Raw genomic sequence first — 8,556 nt, 5'->3', positions numbered from 1 at the left:
GAGAACAATGCGTGACAACAGTGCAGCCATGGAGCATTACGCTGTGAGTGTAGAACAGTGTGTGGGGACAGTGTGGTCATTGCCCAGTGAGTGGGAACAATTTGTGGGGACAGTGCGGGCTCCTATTGCCCAGTGAGTGTGAACAATGTGTGGGGACAGTGCGGTCATTGCCCAGTGAGTGTGAACAATGTGTGGGGACAGTGCGGTCATTATCCAGTGAGTGTGAACAATTTGTGGGGACAGTGCGATCATTGCCCAGTGAGTGTGAAGAATGTGTGGGGACAGTGCGATCATTGCCCAGTGAGTGTGAACAATGTGTGGGGACAGTGCGGTCATTGCCCAGTGAATGTGAACAATGTGTGGAGAGAGTGCAACCATTGCCCAGTGAGTGTGAACAATGTGTGGACAGTGCGGGCTCCCATTGCCCAATGAGTGTGACCTTCTGGATCCAAACCATTCTGGGGGTGGATGGGGGGGGGGGGGGTGGTGAGGGTTGCTCGATATTGGGCCCTTCCTAAACAGTTAACCTTTATCTCCCATGACAAGTTATAGGTCACACTCTCAGTCTCCCACATGAATGTAGAAAAAGTCAAAGGCCTTCGGGGCTGGTGGGAATGTCCCGGGGCTGGTGGGAATGTCCCAGGCCTGAGTCAGCACCGACAAGAGAAATGGAAACTAACTGTGAGCGGGTTACAACACTGAATCGTGTGCCTCATCTACATTTTTAATTTCACATTGGGTAAGGTTCTTCGAGTGTGTGCCTGTGTATCTGGGAGGGGTTGCCTTTTCTGACACCCGCAAGAAGAGCACTGCACGGAATATAAGGTACAATTCATTTAATACTTTAGCATTTTCAGCATTGAAATAATTTAACAATAAGTCTCAGTGGATATTTCACCCCATTCTTTAGCTCCTCTCTGAATTTACTCTGGGTCCCTGCATAAATAAACGGGTTGATGCAGGAACTCAAAAATTGAAGCATCTATCCACTTTCCTCCAGAATAATATTTGATTCGTTGACACTAGATCCTGAGAAATAACTAACACTCCCAATCTGGACACAGATGAAAGTTCTAAGTAATTACCACATTTAACAGGATGAAAATGCCCGAGATACAGAAGAGTAAGACGATGGACTTTCTCCGCTTCTCCATTTCTGGGTCGCTCTGACTCTCTCCACTGCTGTGGGCCCGGAGTCTCCTGCAGGCTCTACTGGCCGCTAGAATGTAGCTGACAGTCACAGCATTGAGCAGTAAAATCAGAATGAATGGAAGACATGGAGTTAAAATGATCAAAATCCAGTCATATGCGACCCATGCAGGAGAGGTATAAAATGTTATTTTTATGCTGCAGAACCATGGTGTGCTGTTAACTGTGTACAAAGGTTCATATATAAAATACAGGAAGGTATTTTTGACGCAGTTCAGGGCACAAACCGTTCCAATAACCACTGCCACAGTTCGCCTGGTGCAATATTTTGTTTTCAGCTTCTGGCAACAAATGGCCACATATCGATCAAAGGTGAAAGCGACCGTTAACCAGACAGAACAGTCTATGGTTGCATAGATCAGGACACAATGGAGACTACAGACTGAAGTGAGGGATGGGAAACGTAATGGGAAATCAATACCTACTATCCGGTTTAATATCACAGCAGTTATAATGACCAGGAGATCCGTCACCGCCACGGATACCAGGTACCGAGTGATACATCTGGAGAGACCGCACCTTCCTCAGGGCAGGATCACAATCAGCTGTAACAGAGAGAGAGAGAGTGTGAGAGAGAGGAAGAGAGAGTGAATGTGTGACAAAGAGGGAGAGCTAGTGATTCTGTGTGTGTGAGAAAGAGGGAGAGCAAAGTAATTTCTGAGAAAGAGAGGGAGAGAGTGAATTTGTGTGAGAAAGAGGGTGAGTGAGTGAATGTGTGTGAGGAAGAAGGAGAGACAGTGACTCTATGTGACAAAGAGAAATGGAGTGAATGTGTGTGAGAAAGAGAGAGAGTGAATTATTGTGTGTGAGAGCGCGAGAACTGTAAATTACTGGTCCAACTCCCGGAAAATCATCCATTCGACAGGAATCTTTGTGAAATTTACAGCTTTGACATGTGGTCCTGATTTAATAATTATCCAGATTAAATATAAGACAGGCTAATGACATCTGAATGTAAAATAATATAATGAAAGGTAATAGTGAAAAGAAAGCAGTGGAAAAATATCGAAACTAACGTGGGGACATCAAATCGACATGGGAACTAACATCACTACTGCATTACAGAATATATTAGAGAGGGTATCAAGAAGAGGTAACAAAAAATAGGAACAATGCATTTAAAATGATAACCCACTGTGCCCAGTCCCAGAGTGTGAAAGGACAGTGTGATAACCCACTGTAACACCCTAGTCCCAGTGAATATGAAAGGACAGTGTGATAACCCATTGTACCACCCTAGTCCCAGTGAGTGTGAAAGGACAGTGTGATAACCCACTGTGTCCAGTTCCAGAGTGTGAAAGGACAGTGTGATAACCCACTGTAACACCCAGTCCCAGAGTGTGAAAGGACCGTGTGATAACCCACTGTACCACCCTAGTTCCAGTGAATGTGAAAGGACAGTGTGATAACCCACTGTAACACCCTAGTCCCAGTGAGTGTGAAAGGACAGTGTGATAACCCACTGTACCACCCTAGTCCCAGTGAGTGTGAAAGGACAGTATGATAACCCACTGTACCCAGTCCCAGTGAGTGAAAGGACAGTTTGATAATGCACTGTACCAGCCAGTCCCAGAGCTTCAAAGGACAGTGTGAAAACCCACTGTACCATCCAGTCCCAGAGTGTAAAAGGACAGTGTGATAACCCACTGTACCCAGTCCCAGAGTGTAAAAGGACAGTATGATAACCCACTGTACCCAGTCCCAGAGTGTGAAAGGACAGTGTGATAACCCACTGTATCCAGTCCCAGAGTGTGAAAGGACAGTGTGATAACCCACTGTACCACCCAGTCCCAGTGAGTGAAAGGACAGTTTGATAACACACTGTACCAGCCAGTCCCAGAGCATCAAAGGCCAGTGTGATAACCCACTGTACCACCCAGTTCCAGAGTGTAAAAGGACAGTGTGATAATCCACTATACCACCCAGTCCCAGAGTGTGCAAGGTCAGGGAACTCAGCGAAGCTTCCAGTGCCCCTGACGACTACATGTGCAGGAAGTGTGTCCTGCTGCAGCTCCTGACAGACCACATTGCGGCACTCGAACTATGGGTGGATTCATTCTGGAGCATCCGTGATGCTGAGGATGCCATGAATAGCACGTTTAGTGAGTTGGTCATACCGCAGGTTCAGGTTACACAGATAGATAGAGGATGAGTGACAAACAGGAAGAGAAGTAGAAGAAAGGTAGTGCAGAGGTCCCCTGCGGTCATCTGCGTCCAAAACAGATACACCGTTTTGGGTACTGCTGGGGGGAATGATTCATCAGGGGAGGGCAGCAGCAGTCAAGTCCATGGCACCGTGGGGAGCTCTGCTGCACAGGAGGGTAGGAAAAAGAGCGGGAGAGCTATAGTGGTGGGGGATTCTATTGTAAGAGGAATAGATAGACATTTCTGCGGCCGCAATCGAGACTCCAGGATGGTATGTTGCCTCCCTGGTGCAAGGGTCAAGGATGTCTCGGAGTGGTTGCAGGACATTTTGTAGGAGGAGGGTGAACGGCCAGTTGTCATGGTGCATATAGGTACCACCGATTGTTTTGGATCGATAATAATAGACCCAGGTTCGAGATCTGGATGAATGTTAAATAAGAGACAAGAGAAACGAAGTAAAGAATAAGATACCGTTTTCTGAGAGAAAAGAAACATATTAATACAGTTTATGAAGAAAAGAGAAGTATGATAAGATGCAACAACGCTCACGGCCTTCAGCCCGTCAGGAACTCCACAGCGATGGCTGGACTGGAGCCTTGGGGTCCCGGCACCGCTCACGAATCACGGTCCAAGGTGAAGTTCGAAGAGCTACGGGACAGTACCGCTTCTTTATACTATCAAACAAACATGGGTGCATGTGGCTCATGGCCAACTTCTAATCTGTAAGGCCCCAGGTGCTCATCCACAAAGCATGAGATCTCGAGGCACAGACCATCTCATAACAAGCTGGTGTGCGTCTCAAGGTCACTTTCCCTCTCTCTCTATAGCAACAACATTCTACAGGGCATGGGTCAGAGACACACTGTAAGTGACTAAATATCATAATTAACAGTATGTGATTACCCCATGTGATAACCCCATACAATACAATACATCCTTGATATTTAAGCATTCTAAGTAATATAATCAAGTTGAAGGTGTAATGCATCAGTTACATGTTGAATATGCGCAAGCAACGCCCGCAATCTACACCTAAGAATACATACAAGCAGTAATAACGTGACGAGTAAAACAACGATAGGATGTATTAACAGCTTCAAAGCAGCGGATGTTTTTGGGGACCATCCATAAAAGATGTCCCACTAATCCACCCTTGATTGTCTTGCGTACGATCAGTGTTAGATAACCGCCACCCTATATGGCCATCCCATGCTGTGTTTGAGATGGAAGTAGCACAGTCACAGATAATGAGACACAGAGACTTGCGAGCCATTTTGGGCAGAATTGCTGTGGGAGGAAGCATAAATATGTTAATTTCAGCCTTGTTTAGTCAATTTTCCCTTGTCAACACAGAGAGGAATATCTTGACCAGTCAGGAGCACCCAATTCGCTAAGATTTCTCCTGCTTGTAAGGGTTTCTGGGGGTACTGCACCCACACTTTTCCTCTTTCACAAACTGTGTCCTGAGTCTGATTTTCTTTTTCAATACTAGGGACACTATCTTTGCCTAACATGTGGCTTATGGGAGTTCCCCCCACCACCCCCGCAATGGTCGGTGATTCAGATTGCGCATTGCTTGTGGTAAGACCTTTAACCACCCTTGCAATGTGTTAGTGGGAGTTAATATTTTAATCTGTTGCTTAAGTAGTCCATTCATGCGTTCTATTAACCCTGCAGCTTGCAGTATGTGAAACATCCAATAGATCCCGTTGTCTACCGCCCAGTGTTGCACTGTTTGACCTGTGAAGTGCGACCCATTATCGGACTGTACTTCTGCTGGCTCACTGTAGTATGTGATTAAATTCTCCAGTCCTTTAATCGTACTTTGTTGATTCACTTTAGTCACTGGATAAGCTACCAAAAGACCAGAATAGGTATTAACAGCAGTAAGCAAATATTGGAACCGTTGTTGCAATGGTAAAGGTCCTACATAATCAACTGCCATATTTGTGCTGGTTGAGTCCGTCTCTTATTATGGGCACTGGGTTGTCGTTGTTGGGGAAAATGCTTCACCTTTTGACAAATTTCACAAGTGTTTATGATCTGTTTAACACCATCCGTAGTCAAATGCAACCCCCTATTTCGTGCCCATTGTATCGTACCCCGAATGCCCAAATGTCCAGGTTTGTGGTGGGCCCACTTGCTTATGCCATATTCTTCCTCTTCCGCCTCTTTGACAGCCCGTACCCAGGCTATATTATCAACAGTGTTATTATATTCAGAGGACTTTGAAGTGTTTTTCATGTGAGTGCCCACATGATATTAAGTTATTTTCATCTTCTGGGCTTTGGACCATATTTCTTCCCATAGGTGCTTTCACTACAAGTCTATCCCAGTTATTTGCCAGTTATGTTCATGCTAGTTTCGCATCCAGCTCGCCATGCCATTGGCTACTGCCCATGAGTCAGTATATATGTGTACTTGTTGCTGTTCCTCTTCTAACGCAAGGACTACAGCTGCTAGTTCTGCTAACTGGCTGGAGCCTCCCACGCCCTCATCATGCACAATTGTCTGGGTTTTTGGATTGAAGGCAGCGGCTCGCCATCGCCAAAGGCTGTTTTGCCAGACCGCTGAGCCATCTGTGAACTGGGCATGGCTACGTTCTTCAGGTGTTTACTGTTCAAAAGACACGCCCCAGGAGATCGGTGACTCTTTGGTTAAACTGACAGACGACTGCGTAAGTTCACTCTCAGCTGTTTGTGGGTATTCAGCCACATGCTCATGTAGTCGGGTGATTCCTTCTTTTCCTTTACTTGCTCTGTCTGCGATATACCATTTCCAGTGCACTATGGAGCTTTGTACGCTCGCCCGACCTTGTGTGTCTCATTTTCTGAGAGAACCCAGGATAATATGGGTAGGGCTGGTCTTAAACTGACTTTGTCGTCCCCTGTCTGTCCTTCTGTTTCTGTTAGGGCCCAATAACATGCTAATAACTGTTTCTCAAATGGAGTGTAACGAGTAGCAGCATCTGTCAATTTTCTAGACCAGAACCCTAACGGTATACGAGTGCCATGTTGAACCTGCCACAAACTCCATACTGCAGTATCATTGGTAACAGATACCTGTAGCTCAAAAGGCTGTCCAGGCACTCGCGGGGCTCGGGGTAAAGCTTGAGCTACGGCTTCTTTGGCTGCATTAAAGGCCACCTGTTGTTCCTTTCCCCACTCGAAGTGGGCCTTTTTTTGTGTTACGGCATACAGTGGTTTTAATAACATCGTGAGGTGAGATATGTGTCTCCTCCAGTAACCCAATAGTCCCACGAACCGTTGTGTCTCAGTTTTATTCGTCGGGGTGGCTATTCCTTGAATTTTATTTTTCACAGGCTCGGGTATGACACGCTCACCCCGAGACCATTGAAACCCCAGAAACTGGACAGTCTGGCTAGGGCCCTGCACCTTCTTCGGATTTATCTCCCAGCCCCTGTCTCGTATGTGTTGGACTAAAGTAGCTCGGGCTTCTGACACCACTGCCTCCGTGGGACCCCTTATTAGTACATCATTGATGTAGTGTGCCAGTGAGACATTAGGAGACAACGTGCACATGTCCAGGTCCCGGGCCACCAATCCGTGGCATAGGGTAGAGCTATGTAGGTAACCTTGAGGTAGGCATTTAAACGTGTATTGCCTCCCTTCCCAAGTGAATGCAAACTGGGATTCTTCCGCAATTGGAATGGAGAAAAAGGCATTGGCCAGGTCGATTACCGCATACCACTCCGCACCTTCTTCAGACAGCCGCTCTGTTATAGTTACTACATCTGGGACAGCGGTTGCCAGGGGAGGGGCAAATTGTTCACTTGTCGGTAGTCCACAGTCATCCTCAAACTTTTGTCGGGTTTCAGCACAGGCCTAACAGGGCTATTGTAGGGGGACACCGCATGCCTAATGATACCCGCCTCCAAGAGCCCTTGTATGGTTTCCCCTATTTCTTTGTGTCCCCCAGGTATTCGATACTGTTTAAGAGTCACGATACGTGATGGCCGTGGTATTACCACTGGTTCCCACTTTGCTTCCCCTGCAATCACAGTGATTGCCCGTATCCCGAATGAGAATCGCCCGAACGAGGTGTTTTGTGTGGTTCCTTTTAAAAGAACCATCCCAATAATATGTTCCTTTACTGCCGATATTAAGACCGTTACCCAGTGAGGAGGCCCATTTCCCAACGCCATTCTGATAGTTGTTCGGACAGCGGGCATTTCTGCCCCTCCGAACCCATTAATCATCATACGGGTTCCTGTGTGTTTCCTAGGATTTCCATGGATAATAGTAACATTCTGCCCCTGTGTCTAGTAAAGCTACATGTCTTTTATGTTCCCCCCCCCCCCGCCAATATATCGTAATCAGAATGTGTGGCCTCAGGTCCCCGGGAGCTTGGGTTGATGTGGTTCTAATGGGGAGTACTCCCGGATCCCGGCCACACCCCTAGTCGAGGGGATTACTAGCCTTCCACAGCTCTTCTACATTGGGGTATAGGCTAGCGGGAGGTGGTTTCTACGCATCCGCAGGCTTATCGCTATCCGACTTAGTCTCCCTTACCTCCCACCTTTCACCCTCTCTGTTCCCGGGACACAGTGTTGCTTCCACATAGAATACATTGCTCCTGTTGGGATTCCATCAATTTTTTCCTTGGGGGCTCATGCCTTCAGTAAAGCCGCGATCATGTCCCTTCGCGTAATTCTTTTTTTTGTCTTTCCTGACCCTGTACCTTTCCCAGAGGTTGAACCTGGTCACTGGTCCCAATCCCCCTCTACATTAGCCGTTCTTGACTCTCGCACATGATCTTCTGCATCCTCTAACTGTCCTAACAATAGGCCCCACCCGCTGCCCTTGGGCTGGTTCCAATAATGCGAGTAGCGCACCCCTCATCATAGGAGGGCCACTCTTCATCAGCCTGCTCCACATTCCTGCCATAAAGAGCTCCTGATCTGGCCCCCCATATTGTTGGTGATATAGAAACATAGAAAAATAGGTGCAGGTGTAGGCCATTCGGCCCTTCGAGCCTGCACCGCCAATCAATAAGATCATGGCTGATCATTCCTTCAGTACCCCTTTCCTGCTTTCTCTCCATACCCCTTGATCCCCTTAACCGTAAGAGCCATATCTAACTCCCTCTTGAATATATTCAATGAACTGGCATCAACCACTCTCTGCGGCAGGGAATTCCACAGGTTAACAACTCTCTGAGTGAAGAAGTTTCTCCTCATCT

At 47.0% G+C, this 8,556-nt stretch overlaps 1 pseudogene; it reads right to left on the bottom strand.

The window, feature by feature from the left end:
- Nucleotides 1-853: 853 nt before the first annotated feature.
- Nucleotides 854-7,168, bottom strand: LOC139233573 (G-protein coupled receptor 15-like; annotated as a pseudogene).
- Nucleotides 7,169-8,556: the final 1,388 nt, after the last annotated feature.

The sequence above is a fragment of the Pristiophorus japonicus genome, chromosome 21 (genome assembly GCF_044704955.1).
Source record: "Pristiophorus japonicus isolate sPriJap1 chromosome 21, sPriJap1.hap1, whole genome shotgun sequence".
Classification (NCBI taxonomy): Eukaryota; Metazoa; Chordata; class Chondrichthyes; family Pristiophoridae; genus Pristiophorus; species Pristiophorus japonicus.
This window is presented reverse-complemented; position numbering and strand designations above follow the sequence as displayed.